This window comes from Schistocerca gregaria, chromosome 7, assembly GCF_023897955.1.
Source record: "Schistocerca gregaria isolate iqSchGreg1 chromosome 7, iqSchGreg1.2, whole genome shotgun sequence".
In the NCBI taxonomy this organism is placed as follows: Eukaryota; Metazoa; Arthropoda; class Insecta; order Orthoptera; family Acrididae; genus Schistocerca; species Schistocerca gregaria.
The window spans coordinates 274647268-274673406 of NC_064926.1; the positions used below are offsets into that span (position 1 = coordinate 274647268).

At 43.3% G+C, this 26139-nt stretch overlaps 1 protein-coding gene across 1 annotated transcript in view; it reads left to right on the forward strand.

The window, feature by feature from the left end:
- The window catches only part of LOC126281455 (uncharacterized), a 457459-nt gene that overhangs the window by 410638 nt on the left and 20682 nt on the right, over nucleotides 1-26139 (forward strand). The gene's annotated exons all lie outside the window — the stretch shown is intronic.

Consider the following 26139-nt stretch of genomic DNA (forward strand, 5'->3'; position numbering starts at 1 on the left):
GACCATCTTCAGCAACTCTGAAGGGTTTGTTCTCTTTGATGTTTCCCCCTCATGGTGCAACGATCAAGTCTGAAGTGCATTATGCTACCCTCTGTAAATAGAAGAATCGACTTCTGCGCGTTCACTGCCACACACCCACACGCACACACACACACACACACACACACACGAAGTTCAGACTAACTTCTTGACAATGCAAGGTTCAAAATGGCTCGAAGCACTATGGGACTTAACATCAGAGGTCATCAGTCCCCAAGACTTAGAACGACTGTAAGTAGGCTGTTTAGGTTTTTATGTTGGTAACGCCACGTAGTGCTCTGTATGAAAATCACTGACTGTGCTGTGTGCAGTTTGTGGCTGGTTTGCATTGTTGGAATATTTGCTATTGTAATGTTGGGCAGTTGGATGTGAACAGCGCGTAGCGTTGCGCAGTTGGAGGTGAGCCGCCAGCAGTGCTGGATGTGGGGAGAGAGATAGCAGAATTTTGAGAGCGGACGATCTGGACGTCTGTCCATCAGAAAGAGTAAATTTGTAATACTGGATATCACGAATTGATATATATATGATGACTTTTGAACATTCTTAAGGTAAATACATTGTTTTTTCTCTATGAAAATCTTTCATTTGCTAAATATGCCTATCAGTAGTTTGTCCCTTCAGTAGTTAGAATCTTTTATTTAGCTGGCAGTATTGGCGCTCGCTCTAGTTCGAGTAACGAAGATTTTGTGAGGTAAGCGATTCATGAAAGGTATAGGTTATTGTTAGTCAGGGCCATTCTTTTGTAGGGATTATTCAAAGTCAGATCGCGTTGCGCTAAAAATATTGTGTGTCAGTTTAGTGCTGATCAGAATAAGTAGAGAGCGAAATGTCAGTACGTTCAGTTCTGCTCAGCTGTTTGAAAATCAAATAACGTAGAGGTTTTCCAGCACAGTAAAATATAAATTTTCCTAAGGGGATGTTTCACTACTTAAACCTAACTAACCTAAGGACATCACACACACATCCATGTCCGAGGCAGGATTCGAACCTGCGACAGTAGCAGCCGCGTGGTTCCGGACCACAGCGGCCTGCGACAACGCAAGGGCTCATATACGAGTAAGTCTGCGCAGTCGAGAGAAGCTCACAAAATTTCATTGGACTCTTCTTTCTCATCCACCTGTCAGAACACTTCGACTTCCATCTGTGTGGCTCAATTAAGGAAGTACTCCTTAGGATGCAGTATGTCGATGATTGGGAGGTTACTGATGCAGGGCGACGTTAGTCTCGACGTCGACCAATGGAGTGGTAGCATGCGGGCATACAGACCCCTCAATAAGATGACTTACGACCATCGCATTGAACAGAGATTATGTTGGAAAATAGAGGTTTGTAGCCAGATGTGTGGGGAATCGGACGATGTAATGGAATCGTGAATAAAACCAACCTGCTTTCAGGAAGAATTGTGTTGCATTATTTACAGAACACCCCTCCTAAATAGGACTTTATAGTGACCATTATTTCATTCAGTAGTCTGATGAACACCCTGTCTCTGCCATCTTTGTGAGTTACAGCACACATGTTGCACGTACGGTAGGGCCATCCCTGTATAATTCATTCAGTAAACTGATTCATCCATTGCACACCAGTTATTAACTTCACGTGATCATATGTGGAGCGACGTGGTTATCTGTATCACCCTAAGCAGGTCATATTGACATACACAGACACATGTCGATTGCTCAACCGTAACGTCACATCGGTCAGAAATGTTAATGGCACTGTATATTTCACTAAACTGTAAGAATTTGCTACAAAAATCCTAAATTTCTTATTATTTGAAGGACAGTCACACATAGTGACATACAAGAAGTTGAAAACAGTGGCAAGTGAAAGCAGCACGAGCAACTCGCATGGATGTCATTATTTCCAGTGATTGTTTGGCAATCGTTTTTTTTTTCAGATAATAGCGGGTCTTTCAGCTTATTTGTGTGTTGTGAGTTACATCTGTTTATGTTCAGCAACTGTCAGTCCTTGCATTAACTGCAGAATCTCTGCTGCAACAATTTTCTAGTGTGCACAGAAGTTTCAGCTGCGAAGAGCCTCATGGAACTTCCATCTAAAGTCATTTATATAACTACTAACTGATAAACCCTGCATTCTCCGAATATTCATTCTGTCAATTTTTTATTAGAAATTAAAACAAATAATGAACTGTTTGTAGTGAAGTTTCGAAAAATTTTCCATGTATTTGTAAAAACATCTGCGCTGTTGTGAAACAGGTATACAAAGAAATATGCGTAATGCACAAATGTATAAGTACAGCATGCAAATTAGGATACATGACCCCACACGGTTTCTGTACGCGCATGTACAATGTGACTTTGTAAACGTTTCGCCCGCATCTCGTGGTCGTGCGGTAGCGTTCTCGCTTCCCACGCCCGGGTTCCCGGATTCGACCCCCGGCGGGGTCAGGGATTTTCTCTACCTCGTGATGGCTGGGTGTTGTGTGATGTCCTTAGATTAGTTAGGTTTAAGTTGTTCTAAGTTCTAGGGGACTGATGACCATAGATGTTAAGTCCCATAGTGCTCAGAGCCATTTTTTTGTAAACGTTTCTATGGCAACATTTCATCATAGCTCTACAGACAGCTATAGTTTTCAAAACGGTTTAGAAAAGATTGCTGTATGGCGTGGCAGGTGGCAGTTGACGCTAAATAACAAAAAGTGTGAGGTGATCCACATGAGTTCCAAAAGAAATCCGTTGGAATTCGATTACTCGATAAATAGTAGAATTCTCAAGACTGTCAATTCAACTAAGTACCTGGGTGTTAAAATTACGAACAGCTTTAGTCGGAAAGACCACATAGATAATATTGTGGGGAAGGTGAGCCGAAGGTTGCGTTTCATTGGCAGGACACTTAGAAGACGCAACAATTCCACTAAAGAGAAGGCTTACACTACACTCGTTCGTCCTCTGTTAGAATATTGATGCGCGATGTGGGATCCTTACCAGGTAGGATTGACGGAGGACATCGAAAGGGTGCAAAAAAGGGCAGCTCGTTTTGTATTATCACGTAATAGGGGAGAGAGTGTGGCAGATATGATACGCGAGTTGGAATGGAAGTCATTAAAGCAAAGACGTTTTTCGTCGCGGCGAGATCTATTTACGAAATTTCAGTCACCAACTTTCTCTTACGAATGCGAAAATATTTTGTTGAGCCCAACCTACATAGGTAGGAATGATCATCAAAATAAAATAAGAGAAATAGGGCTCGAAAAGAAAGGTTTAGGTGTTCGTTTTTCCCGCGCGCTTTTCGGGAGTGGAATGGTAGAGAGATAGTATGACTGTGGTTCGATGAACCCTCTGCCAAGCACTTAAATGTGAATTGCAGAGTAATCATGTAGATGTAAATGTAGATGTAGAGCTGCTTGCGCTTCGCAGGTGAAAGCTGTCAAAAACGCTGCTAGATGTCCTTAAGTTGACTTTCCTATAGGAGCATCGTTGTAGTAAGGAAGTAATGTAATAAAACTTCAGGCATAATGGGCACTTTTTCACGTCTCAGTATTGATGGCGTCATATCTCTTGAATCGTGTGTCATACGATGGATGTGGCCGACCGGTTCTAGGCGCTTCAGTCTGGAACCACGCGGCTGCTACGATCGCAGGTTCGAATCCTGCCTCGGGCATGGATGTGTGTGATGTCCTTAGATTAGTTAGGTTTAAGTAGTTCTAAATCTAGGGGACTGATGACCTCAGATGTTTAAGTCCCATAGTGCTTAGTCATTTCAAGCATTTGTGCAATGGCACATTTGTGTAAGTTCATTCAGAGGCATATGTGGTTACTGTCAGCGGAATATGTTGCGGATAGAGCTAATAGCAAAGAAGTAATAAATTTTAACGTCATACACAATGTGGCAGTTTTAAACGCATCTTGTTATTTATGACGTCATATCCCCTGAGCTATGGTAGGTAGATGGTACTTACCCCTAGAGTGATTGTTGGGTGACAGTAAGGGATATATGTACCAAGATTGATTGAAATCGATACAACTGTTTAGGAGGAGATGTGGCTCCCCCCCCCCCCCCCCACACACACACACATAAATCCATTTTTATAGTATGTGTGGGTATTGTGAACAGTAATGGTCCTATAACATTCTCATGGGGTACAGCCGAAGCTACATTTACGTCTAAAGATTTCTCTCTGTTGCTCTGTGGATGCTAGCTTTTGGTCTAAAATCTTTATTTCTCCATACTTTTTTCCACGTTTTTTCAACACTATTTATCAGTCTTTACTGGAACTTCAGAAAATAAATTATTTCGTATGTATGTGCGTAAACAAGCTTACTTGAGTACCGTACTCTATTGTTGATTAATTAGTTCCACATAGAGAAGCTAATTATGTGGCTATGGGTTTAATACGTTATCCAGCTGCGAATCTCATTTACATTAATTACATTTAATAATTACAAACAATACGGCCAATAAAAATAAACTGATTGAGTGCGATAGGTGCAGGAAGATAATTGAAGTACTTTATAACTGATTTTATTTCCATTTTTCGTGCTTAAGGCTACCCTGATGGCAGTTCCTAACAAAACTGCTCAGTAAGTTACTCTGAACCCGGTTCTTACCGAAGGGTGGCGGATATATCCCCACAAAGGGCACACGCACAAAGGGGGCGCAAAAACTGACCGGGGAAAAAAGTCAAGAAAGAAAGACGGTTTAAAAATTAACCGGGAGAGAGGCAAGAGTTCCTCTGCTCTTTGTGTTCCCATATTATCTACTGCCTACGACAAGACGCCTTTTATTCGGTCCGCGACTGTAAAAGCTCGCGTATCTCATAGTGCCATTTCTGCAGCGTCATTTCGCCCAAATATGTGTAATACGCATTAAATTTAATTCCCGAAAAAAAAAAATTTTAAATGTAAAGGATGCATGTTTTCCGCCAGATCTTCGGAAACAATGATGTAGTAGCGTGAGGACAGCATTCATTAGGTTTTCTTGGTGCCGCAAGTATATTTGCTTCCAGTTCTTATATGACCAGCATCACCCATGAAATTGTTCGAAAGGAAGTGAGGACATGTAACAGAGTGAGTGAAAGAGCCATTGTAAGGCAATCTGGACGACAATTTTAATTCTTTACCGTTCGAGAAATTTATTTGCCTACCTTTCTATTATTCATTATTGATTACCTTATTAATCATTATATTCCTACCAGTTTAGATGCGGAAAAATAATTTACGTAATATTTTTCAGTAATACTTCATTTCCATTAAACCACCTCTTTAGTAGTTATCCCAGCGACGCAGGGCCATCTCGGTACGCTCTGGTTTGAACCAAAAGACTGGTTTGATGTAAAGTTCCTCGCTAGTATATTCTGTGCAGGCCTCTTCTCCTCCGTACAACTACTGCAACTTTTGTCCATTTGAATCTGCTTACTGAATTTAAGCCTTTGTTCTTCTCTGCAAATTTTTAACCCCTATACTTCCTCCGTTGACGATTCCTTGGTATCTCAGTGTATATCCTATAACCTGATCCCTTCTTTCAGTTAAGTTGCGCCATAAATTTCTTCGATACCCCGTTCGATTAAGTATTTCTTCATTTGTTACTCGATCTACCCTTCTAATCGTTAGTGCTCTTCTGTAGGAGCACATTTTGAAAGCGCCCATTCTCTTCTTCTTGCCTGGTGAAACGTTGTTGTGATGCCTCTTGTAAGGAGGAGAAACGCGTACCATCACGTTTCCGACTTTGTTAAAGGTCGGATTAAAGCTTATTGCGATTGCGGTTTATCGTATCGCGACACTGCTGCTCGCTTTGGTCGAGATCCAATGACCGTTAGCAGAATATGGAATCCGTGGGTTCAGGAGGGTAATACGGAACGCCGTGCTGGATCCTTACGGCCTCGCATCACTAGCAGTCCAGAGGACAGGCATCTTATCCGCATGGCTGTAACGGATCGTGCAGCCACGTCTCGATCTCTGGGTCAACAGAAGGGGACGATTGCAAGACAACAACCGTTTGCAAGAACAGTTCGACGTTTGCAGCAGCATGGACTATCAGCTCGGAGACCATGGTTGCGGTTAACCTTGACGCTGCATCATTGACAGGAGCGCCTGTGATGGTGTAATCAACGACGAACCTGGGTGCACGAATGGCAAAACGTCATTTTTAGGATGATCCAGGTTCTGTTTACAGCATCATGATGGTCACATCCGTGTTTGGCGACATCGCGGTGAAACGCACATTGGAAGGGTGTTTTCGTCATCGCCATACTGGCGTATCACCTGGCGTGATGGTATGGAATGCCATTGGTTACAAGTCTCGGTCACCTCTTGTTCGCATTGACGGCACTTTGAACAGAGGACGTTGCATTTAAGATGTGTTACGATCCGTGGCTCTACCCTTCAATCAATCCCTGCGAAATCCTACATTTCAGCAGGATAATACACGACCGCATGTTGCAGGTCCTGTACGGACCTTTCTGGATACAGAAAATGTTCGACTGCTGCTCTGGCCAGCACATTCTCCAGATCTCTCGTCACAATACGGCAGTCACTACTCTTGATGAGCTGTGGTATCGTGTTGAAGTTGCATGGGCAGCTGTACCTGTACACGCCATCCAAGCACTGTTTGACTCAATGCCCAGGCGTATCAAGGCCGTTATTACGGCCAGAGGATGTTGTTCTGGATACTGATTTCTCAGGAACTATGCACCCAAATTTCGTGAAAATGTAATCACATGTCAGTTCTAGTATAATATATGTGTCCAATGAATACCCGTTTATCATCTGCATTTCTTCTTGGTAGCAATTTTAATGGCCAGTAGCGTATTTGCAGAGTCCTGGTGGGCGCTGAAAGTACAATCCTTTATTGGAACTTTGTTTACAATTCCAAATTTTCCCTTGCCTTTCCTTTTCATGCCATGAAAATATTAGTAAATAGAATATAATAGCATTTTAGGATTTTTTGAAGTGAAGTAATGTAAAAATGGAAAACAAGAAATTATTCCACAGGGAGTCGACCCCACGATCCTCCGATAGCCGTTCTTAACTCTTTCTGTTGCTCCCAACGCTGTTTGCAAACTACTCTAATATACATGCCTAATGCCTCGCCCGAGCCGTGTGAAAAACGCTATCTTTTTTTTATCTACCAAAGTTTTCATTTTCTCAAACCCCTTCAAAGTAATTACCTTCGGCAGCTGTACAATGGTGGAGTCGTTGTTCCGTGTATTGGTAGCAGCGCCAAAAGGTCAGCTGGTAGGGCTTTTAACATATCGGTCACATTATGTTGCTTGTCTCCAGTGTGCCAAAATGACGTCCTTTAAGACAATTTACAGTTCCTGGAAAAGAAAGTCAGAAAGATTGAGATCAGGTGAACAGGGTAGTCGGGAGGGGGGGGGGGGGGGGTTGGCTGTTGAACAACTGGAATGCCTTTTGAGGTCAAAAATCCCGTGATGATGGAAGTTGCCATGTGACATGGACCGTTGTTGTGATGCAGCATCCAGTTGTCTCCAGTTTCCGGTCTCAGTCGATTCACCCTTTTCCTGAACCTTTCAAGGACATCTTTGTAAAACACTTGCTTGACAGTTTGCCGTGGAGGAACTAATTCTGTATGCCTGATAGCCCTACAATCAAAAAAGCAGACCAGCGTTGTTTTGATTTTTTATTTGCTCATTCGACCTTTCCTCGGTCAAGGACATGTCTGAGTGTGCGAGTCCTCACTTTGTCGCTTTGCCTCAGGATTGTACTTAAAAAAACAGGATTCATCACCTCTGATCGCACGAGTTAACCATTTGTGGCCATTGGCATTCCTCTCAAGAACATCAACGTTCACGTTTCTTCAATCGTCCTTCTGCTCTGATGTGAAATTTTTTCGGCGCCATTTTGACACATAAATTCCCGTTTCAGTGACTAGTTTTGTAAAAGATGGTATGAAATCTCACCATATGCAAATATTCCGTCAAAATATGATGTACGTTGAAAGTGTTTAACAGATCACTGATCATCCTTATTGTTAAACGTCGCTCTAATCTCACAAGAGCACGCACACGTTTGGAGTTTTCATCGGTTTTTGAAGTTGCTGGTCTCCCTTCTTATAGGCTTGTTTCAACTTTTCGAAGGTCACACTTGCGGATTCCCCAAGTCTAATACAAAACTTGGTGGCACAATGTTGCTGTAAATTCCGCTATTCCATTTTCGTAACACACTACCAAAACAGAAATACACTGATGGCGCTCTCAAAGCTCACGTCATGTTCGGAGCTGACACTCGAACTGAGCATTTGGAGGGGATGAACACACCGGTCTACAGAAGCAGAACAACACAGCGTTGCCAGATCTTTCGCAGAGTTGTTAGTCTCCTTACTTTTCTCTAACATCTCGTATACCACAAATTTTGATGAAATCGGTGATGATGAATAGGTGCGTGTTTCTAAAACTACGGCGTAGAGGCCTGCAACCTTCTAGTCACTTGTGAGAGACTCCCGGTCAGTAGTTTGAAGCTAGTGTCCTCTTGATAGAGCGAAACTCAGAAGCCGTGAGAGCGTTGGTGAAGAAGTCTCTTACTGGCAGTGGATGGCACGGGCGAGTCCAGAGCGGACCTTCAGACGTTGTTAACACGGCCGCGCGGGCCACCGAGCCATCCAGCAGAACAATGGAGCGCTGCGGCCTTCTGTGGGCGTCTCGCATGGTTAACGAAAACCTCACGCCAACACTGTAATCGTTAAAGTCGTGGCGGACCCAGAACCATCCTTTACTGACTCCGATGGAGGTTACTATCTGTTACACTAAAAAAATATCCTGCTATTCTTATACGAAACATGTTCGGAAAGTATGTGTACTGTGACCATAACGGCCTATGGATTTTTTGTTTTTTGAGGGTTAGCAACACTGAGTGGTAGAGGACCATCCGCTGACCAGAGCAAACATCGCAGGAATACGGTAGCACGTAAATTCCCGTTTTAGTGACCAGTTTTGTGAAAGATGTAAGAAATCCCACCAAGTGCCAGTCACCTGATGTGATCCGCTTCCTGCTCGCGAAAGGAATAACATCTACCGAATTTTTTTCACGAATCAAAACGACTTATGGCTAATGTGTTTAAATACAGCGCCTGTGTTTAAACGGCGTTGGGAATTTACTGAAGGCAGAACAAATGTTTTCGATGCACGGAGGGGTGGAAGACTTTCAATTGTGATTGATGAACTGGTGCAAAAAATCAGGAAACTATTCTCATGACCGCTGATTACCAATGGATGTTTACTATGATAACGAGCTGGACAGAGGATAACATGTGAACGTCAATTTTCCTCTAAAATTTGTTTCACAAGTTCATGAACCATTACTTAAAAACTTCAGCGTTTTTTTGATACTGACTTATTGGAATTTTTAGGGCGTTATAACTGAAATCTCGAATACCTAAATAAATCTTGATATTTCGGTAGAATGGGAAGAACATGCGAAAGAAAAGTAAGTAGGCAATGTCCGGGAAAGCAACCCAAAACTGAAGGGACAGCTGAAGTTGTGAAAAGAAAAGCAGGAGTAAATTATATTGAAAATAAATAAATAAAAAGAGCCAAATACGAGAAGAAACGTGAGGTAAGACGGTAGAACGGCATGCGAAGAGAAAGTACACAGATTTTTCATTAAGGTTGAAACTGAGTCCCAACGTCCCTATTGTAGTGATCTGTATTCCAGTTTGATGGATTGGGTCCTGCATGCGTTGCAGTAAAGAAACTGTTCACATCGGCGAAATATTGTTGACACATAGCAGGTTTTTATTCCAAGTCACTAATTTTTTATTATTAGTTTTCTAAGACATCCAAACTTAACGCAGCTGAAAAATTAATATTGGTTGCTATTGTTATCTTAATGCCAATGATGTTAATCAGCTTACTACGCGTTGCATTTCGATGAGGAAAACCACTTTTTTGTGACAACTGCAGTTTTTTAGTCCCAAATATAGGAAATGAATTTCTTTTAATACTACTGTAAACCAGACTATTATAAGGAGATTCTATAGAGATCTAGCCCTCAGTAACAAATATAAAGATTAGCAAAATTATCCAATGCTTAAGTTCGCTACCTAACACAACTTCCCCGTACTTTGGATGAATAAGCGTTGACATGTTCTAATATATTTAAAAAAAAAACATGCTGATATCACAATGGTTGTTAAAAATTGTATATAGAAAAAATATTTTATTCGTTTGTATTTTAAGACTACTAGTTTTACAAAATCTGCTAGCAAGTTCTAGTGGCTGCTGTACAAAATTTGCGGCACAGATAATTTACAACTAAATTTCTGATCTCAAATTTGAACGCAGCATTTTTATTTGAGGTGTGATAAGTAGCGCCTTGTTACGTCGGCGTAGGTTAGTCTCCCATCAACAACAGTTGGATATTAGAAATTAATGTTTCGATCTGTTTCATGCAGTACACCCCTATCAAAATATATAACTCATCACATAACATGTTGTACTCAGTTCAGTATTTTATAGAGCGCGCACATTACCATGAAAATGGAAGGCAATCACGCAAGAAGTTAACACTATTAAAATAAGAGCAATAAACACTTAATATTTACCTAAATAAATTGACAGAATGAGCAGCAGAATGCACTTCAGTACGAAAATGATGCTGAAAGACTACGGAACAGTGCAAAACTCCAAAAGCTTGTCATATACCAACACTGGGTCGCACAAAAATTGCCCTCATATTGATATGTAATGTTATCCTTCTCCAAGAACGACAGAGTGGGTCGTCATTTGCAATGAATACAAATAGTCCTCTACGATATAACATAGCGAAGGATTGTGATACACTAGGAAAGGAAGACACAGGCAGATAAAGGTAGATAAATAAATACAGATGTTACAGTGTTCATCTGATATACCAATTGTTTCCCAGCATACTTCGTAGGATAATCAGGAAGGACATGTCAGAAACGCTACACAGAGCACATGGATACTTTAGTGTTTATCCGCTACGAAAAATCTCCCAAATGGAGATCCTACTCCAACTCCTCTGATCGCCCGACACGTTTTTCGTCCGCTTTTGTGCAGTAGTCGCAACGGACTGGTCCGGTATCAAGTTGGAGCACGTTCATAATTTCTATAATACCTATTTTCACCTGATGTGAATCGTTTCCGAGGTATTTTATTCACAAATCATCTTGAAACTCGATAACAGAGTTTCTAGAGAACTTGGGATGAACACTACAATAAAGCAGTCATAGCAGAGAACATTTTAACAAAAGATTTTTTTGAAAGTGTCAAAGAGAATTACCCCTTAAGCCAGTGTCTGCATCACTGGACGAAAGCATTTGCTGCAGGAGTTTCTTGTTATTCTGTCAATTGTGTCTCGTGGCCTAAAATGTCTGTAAAGGTCCTCAAGTTTTGCACAGCATCAGTAGATGCTTTTGTGTGATTCCCGCAGTGCAAAAATACTATTTTGGTCACTAATATACTTTAAAGTAAGTTGACGTGTGTGTGTCTCATTTGCGAGTTCGGATCTATTTCTGTTTTCTCGGAATGTGTGATGCTATCGTTTCTATTCTCAACCTACGTAAATTAGTTCATGTATAATATCCAACGTATCCTAAGCTGTTTTCCGGAAACTAATTCGTTAGTAAAAAGCCACTGCAGAATCCAGGTACCTGTACACGGTGCAGTGACTAGTAAATAATCTTAAGAAATGCAATACAGTGTCCATAATTGGGCTTGAATAAAATGTAGAATACAGTAAAGGCGCTAATTTATTCGCATCACTGACGTTCGTTGTATGAAACACTTATAATAATGGAAGGATTATATGACGTAGTAGGCAAATACCAGACAGCTGTTTAAAGGCAAACTGTATTAATACACATATTCAAAAGAGCTCACTTGCAAGTACACGTCTGAAACATGTTAAATAGATCCTATCCATAGTTATTGTACCCTTACGAAGCAGGAAGAACTGTCGAGATTATAGGGCGTTCGAAGAAGTGCGCAGTTCCTGCTGACGTTGGACTTAAAGAGTTATGTACATCCTCCAAGTCAAGTGGCAAACACTGGGAGAAAAGTATTGCCCGTTACGCACTGCTCATTATATCGAGTGAGGTAGTGCAGGTGACGCCACACCAAGTTCATGTGAGAGAGCTGCTGTGTTCAAATCCCGATCCGTCTAATTAGGACTTCCAGCGGTCTCCTGAAAATTTCCTGTGGCGAATACCTTAATGGCTATGCACGGTTGTAATTAAACTTTCGCTACTTGAGAGGGCCACCGAGAAAAACGAGTGATCGTAGGACAACAAAACTTCCTGGCAACCTCTGCGAGGACATACGGAACGGAAATAAACCATTGAAAGGAGCACATTTTAATTTCCACATAAGAGGGTAACATTTGTTAATTGCGTACTATGTTTACGTTCCTGGCTACGAACTACGCTCAATGTGAAGAAGATCTGCACCCATAACAGCCTGGAACCGCAGTAGAGATACCTATTTCACAATTCTTCGCAGCACTGTTCTATCGGTGCACCATGGAATGTTCAACTGTCGTGGCACATCTCGTACACTGTTTCAAGATCGTACACTGAGTTCTCATTCTGAGCCATGACAACAGTAACGTATTCAACATTTTGTGGCGAATCTGGCCGTCGGCATCTCGCAGAAGCAATTCCAAAATCGCCAGTGAATTAGAACTTTCAAACCATGTTCCTTAATCCCGTTGCAGAAAGTGGACCTCTCCGTATTGCTTTAATGCGTCTATACTCGTGAAGAGCACCAGCGTTATCGCTGTTGTTTTGGTAAAATAACTTTACGAGTAAGGCTCTGCTCACCTTGTCCAGATCCATGTTGATTGTCTGCAAGCGTAATGCGCACAGGTGCTTCTGTTTCAATCCTATGTCGCCGTACCAGTACCGGCGCTTAACGGAAAATCATGACACTAACACTTCTACATCTACATCCATACTCCGCAAACCAACCGACGGTGTGTGGCAGAGGGTACCTTGAGTACCTCTACCGGTGTTCCCTTCTATTCCAGTCTCGTATTGTTCGTGGAAAGAAGGAGTGTCGGTATGCCCCTGTGTGGGTTCTAATCTCTCTGATTTTATCATCATGGTCTCTTCGCGAGATATACGTAGGAGGGAGCAATATACTGCTCGACTCCTCGGTGAAGGTATGTTCTTGAAACTTCAACAAAAGCCCGTACCGAACTACTGAGCGTCTCTCCTGCAGAGTCTTCCACTGGAGTTTATCTGTCATCTCCGTAACGCTTTCGCGATTACTAAATGATCCTGTAACGAAGCGCTGCTCTCTCTTGGACCTTCTCTATCTCTTCTATCAACCGTGTCTGGTACGGATCCCACACTGCTGAGCAGTATTCAAGCAGTGGGCGAACAAGTGTACTGTAAGCTAGTTCCTTTGTTTTCGGACTTCATTTCCTTAGGATTCCTCCAATGAATCTCAGTGTGGCATCCACCCTACCGACGATTAATTTTATATGGTCATTCCATTTTAAATAACTCCTAATGCCTACTCCCAGATAATTTATGAAATTAACTGCTTCCAGTTGCTGACCTGCTATATTGTAGCTAAAGGGTGTTCTTTCTATGTACTCGCAGCACCTTACACTTGTGTACATCGAGATTCAATTGCCATTCCCTGCTCCATGCGTCAATTCGGTGCAGAACCTCCTGCATATCAGTACAATTTTCCATTGTTACAACCTCTCGATGCACTACAGCTTCATCCACAAAAAGCCCTCAGAGTCTCGTGGAGGAATAGCGCGAGTTGGGTTTCACACGATGCCTGAGAGTCCGACACATCCTAGGGTCCACACAAACGCCACTAACTACGGGACCGTTCCAGGGCATAGATAGACTCCTGAACGGACGCTACCAAAGGATGGCGAGAGTTGCACTGGTCGATAGCTTGTAGGCTGCTCAAGGAGTCAGTACACAGGAGAAATGACTCGCCAGGGCATGAGTGGACGAGCTCAAGAGAACGATATATGGCCGACAGCTCTGCAGTGAAAACACTGCAGCCATCTGGCAAGGAGCGCTGTTCAATATGTCCTCCATGTACAAAAGCAAAGCCTACGTGACCATCAGCCATCGAGCCATTGGTGTAAACCACTTCATAGTCCCAGTACATATCGAGAATCGAAATGAAGTGATAGTGGAGAGCCTGAGTCCTTAGGGCCATGCAAAAGGTACAGAAGAATCTGCGGCCTAGGTGTACACCATGGAGGTGTATGGGAATGGACCTCGAGGAGGGGTGGTCTCAGGTGTGTTTTCGAGTGACAGCAGGAGCCCTCTCGTGCTTATCCCACGCACCCTGATTGCAAATTGATAAGTCAATCTGATGATCAGATCTGTTATGCTGCCATTCATGAACAGCATTCCAGAGGGTGTTTTCCAACAGGATAACACTCGGCCACAAACTGCTTTGGTAAACCAACAAGCTATACAGTGTGTCAACATGTTGCCTTAACCTGCTCAGTCCGCAGATCTTCCTGCAATCGAGCACATAATTGCACCCGTGTTCTAGGGAAAGCATCTTTGATTAGTAAGCAAATCATTAGGTTTGGCGGCCGAAGACTTCCGGCATAAGAAGTTACCCTCGTACTACCAACGGCCTTGTCAGAGAGGGCGGAGGAGTGGACTGAGGTTCGAGGCACTCTTGCCCGTGGGGTGCGGAACTGCCCCTAAAGGCGGGAGAATCAACAATGATCAACGTCATGAGGATGCAGAAGGCAATGGAAACCACTGCATTAAAGACACATAAAGTGTATCCACAAGACATGTGGCCTGTAATTGAAAAAGTGTCATGATGATCTCTCCATTGGCAATAGATTCCGGAATAGTCCCCCATTCGGATCTCCGGGAGGGTACTGACAAGGGGAGGTGACCGTAAGAAAGAGGCTGAATAACCAACGAAAGGATAACTTTCTACGAGTCGGAGCGTGGATTTCAGAAATCTGGACGTGGTAGGTTCAAATGGCTCTAAGCACTATCGCACTTACTATCTGAGACTAGACTTAGAACTACTTAAACCTAACTGACCTAAGAACATCACATGTGTCTGTAGTTATGTCAACAGAAGCAATGAATGGTACAACGGGAGTAGGATTCGTCATGAATAGGAAGTACGACACAGAGTGTGTTACGAGAACAGTTCATGGATGTGGTTATTCTCATAACAATCGACAGCAAACCAACACCGAGAACGATAGTTCAGGTGTACATGCCGACGTCACAAGCTGAAGATGAAGAGATCAAGTATATGAAGATATTGAAAGGGTAATACAGTACGTAAAGAGAGAAGAAAATCTAGTACTCATATGGGACTGGAATGCAGTTGTTGGGGCAAGAGTAGAAGAAAGGATTACAGGAGAATATGGACTTGGTACTAGGAATTAGAGAGGAGAAAAAATAATTGTGTTCAGCAATAAATTTCAGCTAGTCATAGCGAATACTCTGTTCAAGGACAACAAGAGGAGGTATACTTGGAAAAGGCTGGGAGTTACGGGAATATTTCGGTTAGATTACATCATGATCAGGCATGTAAGGCTTACCCAGGAGCAGATATAAACTCGGAACACAGTTTAGTAGTAATGAAGAGTAAGCTGAAGTTTGAGACTAGTCAGGAAGAATCAGTACGCAAAGAAGCGGGATTTGGAAATACTAAGGAATGAAGAGATACGCTTGAAGATCTGTAAGGCTATAGATACTGCGACAAGGAATATCTCAGTAGGCAGTACTGTTGAAGAGGAATGGACATCTCTGAAAAGGGTAATCACAGAAGTTGGAAAGAAAAACATAGGTACAAAGAAGGTAGTGCGAAGAACCCAGAGTTACAGAAGAAATACTTCATTTGATCGGTTAAAGAAGAAAGTACAAATATGTTCAGCTAAATTCAGGAATACAGAAATAAAAGTCGCTGAGGAAGTGCAGGGAAGCTAAGACGAAATGGCTGCATGAAAAAATGAAGAAATCGAAAAATAAATGGTTGTCGGAATGACTGACTCACCATTTAGGAAAGTCAAAATAACCTTAAGTGAAATTAAAAGCAAGGGTGTTAACAATAAGAGTGCACCGGGAATTCCACTGTTAAATGCCCAGGAGAGAGCGCATAGATGGAAAGAATACATTAAAGGTCTCTGAGGTGGGACATTCGTCTGATGTGATAGAAGAAGAAACAGGAGTCGATGTAGGAGAGATGGGGATCCAGTATTAGAACCAGAATTTAAGAGAGCATTGGAGGACTAAAGATCAAATAAGGCAGAAGTGATAGATAACATTCCATCCGAATTTCTAAAATCACGGGGGGGAAGTGGCAACAAAACGACTATTCATGTTGGTGTGTAGAATGTATGAGTCTGGCGACATACCATCTGACGTTCGGAAAAATATCATCCACACAATCCTTAAGACTGCAAGGGCTGACAAGTGCGAGAATTATCGCAAAATCAGCTTAACAGCTCATGCTTCCAAGTTTCTGGCAGAATAATATACAGAAGAATGGAAAGAACATTGAGACTGTGTTAGATGACGACCAACTGGACTTTAGCACAGGTAAAGGCACCAGAGAGACATTCTGACACTGCACTTGATAATGGAAGCAATACTAAAGAAAAATTAATACAGGTTCATAGGATTTGTCTACCTGTAAAAAGCGTCCGACAATGTCAAATGGTGCAAGATGTTCGAAATTCTGGGTAAAATAGGGGTAAGCTATCGGGTAATATACAATATATACCAGAGCCAAGAGGGAATAATAAGAGTGGAAGACCAAAAACGAAATGCTCGGATAAAAAGGGTATAAAACTCTTTCACCCCTTCAGGAGTGGAATTAAAATTCAACGTGAAAGGATGTCAGTCATACGATTTGCTCATGAATCCCGAGTGAAAGAGAAGAAGAATCAATGATCTGCTGAAAAAATGAACAGTCTAATGAGTACAGAATATGGATTGAGAGTAAATCGAAGGGCCGGCCGGCGTGACCGAGCGGTTCTAGGCGCTTCAGTCTGGAACCTCGCGACCGCTATGGAGGCAGGTTCGAATCCTGCCTCGGGCATGGATGTGTGTGATGTCCTTAGGTTGGTTAGGTTTAGGTAGTTCTAAGTTCTAGGGAACTGATGACCTCAGATGTTAAGTCTCATAGTGCTCAGAGCCATTTGAACCATTTTTTTAAGTAAATCGAAGAAAAACGAAAATAATGAGAAACAGCAGAAGTGAGAACAGCGAGAAACTTAGTTAGGACTGAAGGCCACGACGTCGATGAAGTTAAGGAATTTTGCTACCTATGGAGCAAACTATCAGTTTAATAAGTCACAGATGTAAAATACTAACGCGAATTCTTTACAGACGAATAGGAAAACTGGTAGATGCGGACCTCGGGGAGGATCAGTTTGGATTCCGTAGGAATGTTGGAACACGTGAAGCAATACTGACCTTACGACTTATCTTAGAAGAAAGATTAAGAAAAGGCAAACCTACGTTTCTAGGATTTGTAGACTTAGAGAAAGCTTTTGACAATGTTGACTGGAATACTCTCTTTCAAATTCTAAAGGTGGCAGGGGTAAAATACAGGGAGCGAAAGGCTATTTACAATTTGTACAGAAAACAGATGGCAGTCATAAGAGTCGAGTGGCATGAAAGGGAAGCAGTGGTTGGGAAAGGAGTGAGACAGGGTTGTAGCCTTTCCCCGATGTTATTCAATCTGTATATTGAGCAAGCAGTAAAGGAAACAAAAGAAAAATTTGGAGTAGGTATTAAAATTCATGGAGAAGAAGTAAAAACTTTGAGGTTCGCCGATGACATTGTAATTCTGTCAGAGACGGCAAAGGACTTGGAAGAGCAGTTGAACGGAATGGACAGTGTCTTGAAAGTACGAGGATAATGGAATGTAGTCAAATTAATTCGGGTGATGCTGAGGGAATTAGATTAGGAAATGAGACTCTTAAAGTAGTAAAGGAGTTTTGCTATTTAGGAAGTCAAATAACTGATGATGGTCGAAGTATAGAGGATATAAAATGTAGACCGGCAATGGCAAGGAAAGAGTTTCTGAAGAAGAGAAATTTGTTAACATCGAATATAGATTTATGTACCAGGAAGTCGTTTCTGAAAGTATTTGTTTGGAGTGTAGCCATGTATGGAAGTGAAATATGGACGATAACTAGTTTGGACAAGAAGAGAATAGAAGCTTTCGAAATGTGGTGCTACAGAAGAATGCTGAAGATAAGGTGGATTGATCACGTAACTAATGAGGAGGTATTGAATAGGATTGGGGAGAAGAGAAGTTTGTGGCACAACTTGACTAGAAGAAGGGATCGGTTGGTAGGACATGTTTTGAGGCATCAAGGGATCACAAATTTAGCATTGGAGGGCAGCGTGGAGGGTAAAAATCGTAGAGGGAGACCAAGAGATGAATACACTAAGCAGATTCAGAAGGATGTAGGTTGCAGTAGGTACTGGGAGATGAAGAAGCTTGCACAGGATAGAGTAGCATGGAGAGCTGCATCAAACCAGTCTCAGGACTGAAGACAACAACAAGAACATGGAGCAAAATAACCAATGTCGGACGCAGCAAGGAATACAACAAAAGCAGACTACCACTGGCAAAAAGGCATTACTGGCCAAGAGAAATCTACTAGTATCAAATATAGGCCTTACTTTCAGGAAGAAATTTCTGAGAATGTATGTTTGGAGCATAGAATTGTATGGATATGAAACATGTATTGTTGGAAAACCAAAACACAAGAGAATCGAAGCATTTGGGATGCGATGCTACAGTCGAACGTTGAAAATTACTCAGATATATAATGTAAAGAATGAGGAGGTCCTGCGTAGACTCGATGAAGAAAGCAAAATGTGGGAAACACTGACAAGAAGAAGTGACGGGACGATAGGACATCAGTTGAGACATCAGGGAATAACTCCCACGGTTACAGGGGGAGCTGCAGAAGGTAAAAACTGTGGAGGAAAACAGAGACTGGAATACGTGCAGCAAATAATTGAGGACATAGGTTGCAAGTGCTACTCTGAGATGAAGGGGCTGGCACAGGAGAGGAATTCCCAAGCGGAAGATTGGTGACTCATAAAAAAAGGGACCTCATCGCACGACAACTCCAGCGTCATCCACAAACAGCATTAACCGTTCCTGAATTGACCGACCAAGTGCAACAAGCACGGAACTCCATCCCACGAACTCACATCCGGCACCTGTACAATACAATGCATGCACGTTTGCATGCTTGCACTTGACATTTTGGCGGTTACGCATTTCACATTTACGATGGCTTATCTTTCGCTTTCATTAACCTGTGGTCTTGCAATGTTAATCACTTAAGTGTGTTACCTAGCCAAATGTATTCCCGAAATTTCATCACTCTACATTAATTATTTTTTGTTTGCGATTTTTTCCGTCTGCGTAGTTTTCCATCTACACTAGCTCACGTAACGAAAGCTTAATTGTAAATACCCTGTATATTAATGTAGACTTTCGCGGCGTATAGCACTGACGAAATCTTCCCAGCCTACCATAAGGGTGGCGCGTTGATATTTCAGCATTAATGGTTACTTTATCAAAACAGTATAACGAATATTTGCCCCCCCCCCCCCCCCCGCCCCCTGTCACTAACAGAGTGAAGTAATGCTCTTCTCGTAATGACACCCATGTCGACGGGTCGTTAAACTTGCAACCTTACTTCTTATGATTCCTAGAACCGTGCGTAAATTACCAAGCGATCAAAGAGGCAAAACATTTGACATCAAGAAATTCACGGAAGCTTCTTGCAATTGCTTAGTGGAGAGCAAAGCAAATGCGAGCACTGACTGAAAAAAATGGCACCTTCAGCGCTATCGTGGACAATGCGTCGCAAATGCGCATCTATACGGCGAATGGGGAAGAAGGAAAACGGGACGCTAGTGTGTAAACAATCCCCGTATCGTGTTCGCAGCCGGCGGGAAGACTAGCAAGAAAAAGCAACACAATGTAGCAGCCCGTCTCGTCGCGTTCCCCGTCTCGCTTCTCAGTTAATAGCCCGAGACTCATCCCGCCGTATTATTGATTCTCTGTCGCTCTCTTCCCATCTTTGCTTCTTCCCCGCCACAACATCGAGATAATGGCGACCGCCCGATGAGGGCCGTCGGGGTATGATTGATCGCTGTAATAGCCGTTTGTATCGACCGGTCGTTTTCGCCGGTGATTCGACGCGTACCGGAACCGCCGTTCTGATTGGCCGGCTGCACATACGCGTGGAAAGTGAAAGTCAAGGCCAAGGGAGCCGTCGACACGTGGTCAGCCCATCTCATTGGTTCCTTTTGTGCTGCTCGCCGTGCTTCCTTTATGCGCACTTCCACAACCCAACCGGTTACTAATTTACCTCCCGTCAATATTCTGCTGCCTCTGCAGTATCAGTTAATTGAAATCGTCACGTACCTCCATTAAACCCTAAACCGCCCACGTGCAGACAAGAAGCAACTTTTCGGCTGACTAATCTGGGCGGCCAATCGCGTTATAGACACGAACGAGAATGAACAGCGTTTCCTTTATCCGAAATTGAAAGCAGCTACAGCAGCTTTCGAAACAAAGATGATGGCTCACGTGTGGAATGAAGAGCTCCATTCGACCTGCTGAGTTAAGGACCTGTGCAGGGTGTTTCTATGTTGCCGTTACGACCAGTATAGAGGAGTAACGTAATTGGCGATCTTTCTGCTATCCCCGCCCCCTTTCCAAATGGGCACATTCGTAAACCACTGCCACAACAAAACAAATCTAAACCTTGTACGTTATTTAGATGGATAATGTAAGATAAGTTCATTGTCGAGTCACATTAATCTGACTACCTGTCAAAAGCAGCATATGGTACGTAAGGATAGATGCATACTTGTCTTGATGCATTGTGCCTTCCACAATGACAAGATCAGCCAGGGATTGCCAAGAAAACATTCCCAAGACCATAACGCTCCCTCCTCCAGTCTGGACCCTTCCGAAGATTGTTGTAGGGCGTTTGCTTTCAGACGTTTCAAGCCGTCTACCCCAGCGGCCATCTGTCCGATGGACCATGGAACATGATTCATCCGGAAAGACCACCTGTCGCCACTCATTATACATCCAGTTGCAGTATTGGTGTGAAAATTCCAGTCTTCGTTCGCCGATGAACCCCTAAGCATGACTGCATGAACCAGGCGCCTTCGTGGAGGTCCATAGCACAGCAACCTTCGCTGAAAGGTCGTTGAGGAGATACTGTTGGTAGCCCATTCGTTCATGTGGGCCATAAATTGCTCAACAGTTGCACTTCAGCTCGCCTGTACGAATCTCTGCAGCCGTCATTCTTCCCTGTTATCTATGACTCGTGGTGTACCATAGCCCCCTTGGTACTGGTTTTAGATATCGCCATTTTGCCATGCACGATATACATTAACCACGGCGGCATGCGCACAGGTTACAAATTTAGCCTCTTCAGAAATGACTCCCCTCTTGGCCCGGAAGCCAATGATCACGCCCTTTTGGGCGTCAGATAAATCGCTCCGTTTCCGCATTACGACAACGGCACTTCGTTATTCACCAGGGTGCTTCTTCATGTGTCAGTAGAACTCACTGCTCAGAAATTTGTCGAGAAGACAGGCGTATCCTAATCTCCACGTATCTTCCGTTCCCTGGATAATTCTACGAGCAAACCGAGGGATTCATAACGGTCAGCCTACTCTCGTCAGTGGTCGTAAATTTGTATGTGGAGCACTTCGAGAAAGGAGCCCTGGTGTCATGCAAATGGAAACCCACCTGCTTTTTCCCGTAAGTGGATGACACGTTCTTCATTGGCACCATGGAAGGGACAAACTCCTTGACTAACTTGTACATCTAGACACCATACATCGCACATCAAATTCGCTGTGGAGACCGAAGAAGCAAGAAGACTACCATTCCTGGATGTCACGGTCAAGAGAAGAGCTGATGGCACCCTGGGCCACAGTGTGCATCGGAAGAAAAAATTTTCACGGAGATAGTCGCGCGGTACTAAAAACACTAGTACATAGGGCGGGCGCATGTCATCTGACGCAGAGCGTGTGCGGCAGGAACTAGAAGGCCTTAGAACTGTGTTGTGAGGAAAAAAATAAAATAAAGGATACTCAGAATGGTAGATTAAGTGCGCTCTTCGCCCCACTACCACAGTACAATCCGTGGTGACGGAAGAGATCACGGAGGAAGAGGTATCCACAGTCTTTATACCGTACACTGGTGCGCTATCAGAGGAGGTCGCGCTCATACTGAAAAAGCACAGCGTACGAACTGTCTTTTGCCCATACACGAAACACAGGCATTATTGGGGAGTGTCAGAGATGACATCGGTTTGCGGAAGGCCGGGGTTTATCAGAGTTCGTGCCAATGTGGCAAGACATATATTGGACAAACATTGCTGAGAACACCAGCGAGCGACTGATGTACTCCAACTCGGCGGGAGCAGAACACTGTTTGTCAGAGGGTCATGCTATGGAACACGAACGTACGCGATTTTAGCGCAGACTCCCAAATATTGGTGCAGTGTCGTTCGGGAATCCACTGAAATTCGCGCCAGGAACAGTCTTATCAGTCGGAACTAAGGCTTAATGTCAACAGGGCTTAGAAACCAGCACTGGGCCTCAAAAGATCAATGAACACAACGATCTTGCGATCAAGGCGGACATAGCAACTACGTCGACACTATCATAGGCGCCGAGGCGGGCGTCTCAGCGACCGCTAAGGCGCGTCATCGAGCGCAGATCGCGGAGGGAACGGCTTTTTATAGGAGGGGATGTACACTGATCAGCCAGAACATAACGACCACTGCCCTACTGTCGAAATAAAACCATTAAAGCGATAGCAGCGTCGCCTGGCGAGGAATGAAATTAGACACACGCATGGTGCATGCAGTATCAGTGAGAGTGCTGTCCGTGTGTAGAACGGAGAAGGCGCGATCTATCTGAATTTGACCGCGGGCATGTTGTAATGGCCCGGAGATTCTGCACGAGCATTTGGGAAACGGCACGAATTTTCGGGTGGCTGAGGAGAGCTATGGTGAAGGTCTTCAACACGTGGGGAAATCACGTCCAGACGTCATGGGGTTGGGCGGGCACCCCTCATTACAGATGGTTGACATCGTAGGCTGGGCATACTGGCAAAACAGGACAGGCAGCTAACTGTGGATGAACTAACGTCAGACTTTAATGCTGGGCTTACAAGAGTGTGTGAACACTCAGGGCACCGAACACTCCTAAAGATGGGCCTCAGCAGCTGACGACCCACTGATTTGCCAATGATAACATCACGACATCGGCTACTACGACTGAAATTGGCACGTGATCATCGACACTGGACGTTGGCGGAGTGGCAGAGCGTTGTATTGTATGATGAAGCCCAATACCTTCTTCATCATGCCAATCGAGGGTGTGAATCCGTCGTCTTCCAGGGGAACAGCTCCTTGACACCTGTACATTGGGACGGAGACAATCTGATGGCGGCTTCTTTATATTCTGGGGAACATTCCCCGTGGGTGTCTAGGGGACCAGTGGAGCTCATGCAAGGCACCATGACGGCCAAGGAGTGTCGCACACTGGTTGCAGACCACATACGCCCCTTCATGATAATCATGTTTCCCATCGGTAGTGGCATTTTTCAGCAAAATAATGCGCCATTTCACTATGGCAGGAGTGTGATGGAGTGGTTTGAGGAATACAATGGCCAGTTCCTTTTGATGTGCTGGCCCTCCAACTTGCCAGATCTGCACCTGATGGAACACATATGGGATGTAATTGAACGTGGTGTCAGAGCTCATGCCCCATTCCCCAGAATTTACGGGAATTAGTTGACTTGCGTGTACAGATGTGGTGCCAACTCCCTGAAGAGACCTACCTAGGCGGCATTGCTTCCATGTCACGATATTTCGCCGTTGTTATCCGTGACAAAGATGAACATACCGGCTATTAGGCAGGTCGTCACAATGATCAGTTGAAATCCGCAATGTGCCCCCAGGAGCTCAGTTCGTCAGCGCACGTGACGATGGCGACATGTTTCATCGCCAAATATTGTGTCCGTTAGACGCTGTGCATTGGCAGTACAACCATGGACTGCTCGACTAATAAATACGCTGAAAGAAACTGACGAATCACAACAATATAATTTGACTGGCCCTCGCTTACCCACGTCTACACTCTGCAAACCATTGCAAGTCCGTGGCAGAGGATACGTAGCACTGCATTGCGTCGTAAGGTTTCATTCCTTTCCAATCGATTATGGAGTGCAGGAAAAATAACTGTTTAAGTGCCTGTGTGCGCACTGTACTTGGTGTAATTTTGTCTTTGTATACTTTACGGTACAAGTACATAATGGACCGAAGAAAATTTTAAGATTCTTCTCGTAATTCGGTTTCTGCAGGATAATTGGCATCTGCCTTAAATGTCTGCCCAATTGGGTCCAATTGGCAGGTAGATTGGGCGCTATAAAAAATCTGAATGTTATGAAATTTTAGTATGTTGTATGTGGGTCGTCTGTAGTGCAGAATCAGTTCTTGACTTAGGAAACCCTTTGTTAACCTGTTGGGAGCCAAAAAATCACGAAATTTTGACATTTACCTCCTGCCCCTCTGATATCGCAAGCCACTTATGCTATGTACAAAATTGTGTGAAATTCTAAAATCCAGGATAAGCATTTGTCCTATTGCTGGAAAATCCAAGACAGCGGATCTGAGGATACTGGTGCAGCGTGCACTGTTGCCAGGTCACTTAAATCAAAGATGGTGATCCATGATGATAGGTGCCACGGTTCATAAGATTTCCCAAACCCTATAACATCACAATCCAAGATGGTGAACCTAAGGATACTGGCAAGGATTTCCAGGGTTCCAGTGATGTCTGAATGATGTTAGAATCCACAATGGCGAATCTGTGGGTAACGGCACAGCCTGCATGGTTGTCAGGTTTACCAGCTCACTAGCATCACCTGCATAGTTGCTGGGCCATTTTCATAAGCCAGGCTGTCCTGAGGTTAAAACTATGTAGATAAATTGTGCCTTGGTTTTTGTGTGCCTGTGGCAGGAATCTGAAAGTAACAATTGCGTCTTCATTTAAACAAATGCAGTGGCAGGAGTGCCTTTTCAGCACCACCGTACCTGTCTGCAAGCTGCTGCTGCAGCCAATTTCACCTGTGCTGAACATGTCCGGGACACTGTTGGACACATGCAATCACTCTCACATCTGCAATGTTAGTATATGAATACTGTTAGCTTGCTGATTATTGTCCAAGTCCTTCCAGTGACAGATGAAATCTCCATCAACCCCCTCCCCCCCCCTACCCCCCCCGCCCCCCACACACATGCAATAAGACTTAAATTTTCGCTCTGTTGCTGAGACCTTGAGATTTTCTGTGAGGTACAGACAGCTTGATGAATGTGTGACACCAGCTGCATGTATTCTGCGACTCTCTTGCATGGGTGCTGTCAATCATTTTTGATGGCAAAGCTGTGACACTTTTCGCTGGTCATATAGTATATAGCAATCCACAACTGTCACACAAAAAAAAAAAAAAAAAAAAAAAAAAACAAGAAAGGGAATTTCTCTATCACAAACATAAAAATTTACATCACTTGAAATTACAAGACCTCCCTGATAATTCTGTCAAGTTGCACACTGTGGTCTTAGAAAGGCGACTTTGTGGACCGCTTCGACAACTAATTTTGGCTGTAAAAATCTTTGTCCGCAATTGAATTTGCAGACTGTTGCAAATGCATGTTATCTTAATTTTCTCAACAATATTTCTCAAAAAAAAAAGTCTGCATACCTCTGAATTACTCTAATGTATTCCTTCTCTCCCAGTGAATTGCTATTAAGCCTATACGTTATATTTGCATTTGGGTAGCTGTAGAATTGTTGCTTTTTTCCCTAAAATTTTCATTGCAGAAAATATTAACAAACCATTATATCACTGCATTTCCCCCACTCCGAAAAGTGGATGCAACTACGCTGTTGACCACTACTCTCATAAAAAAAAATTCACACAAATCGATATTTGCAGTGTTCTTCACGGTCATGATTCAACTTAACATTTTATATAAACGTTTTTAGCTTTCAAATGAAGTTAATACATTCCTGATGCGTGTAAGTTCCCATATTATGATGGCACTGTACTGCCTGGCTATT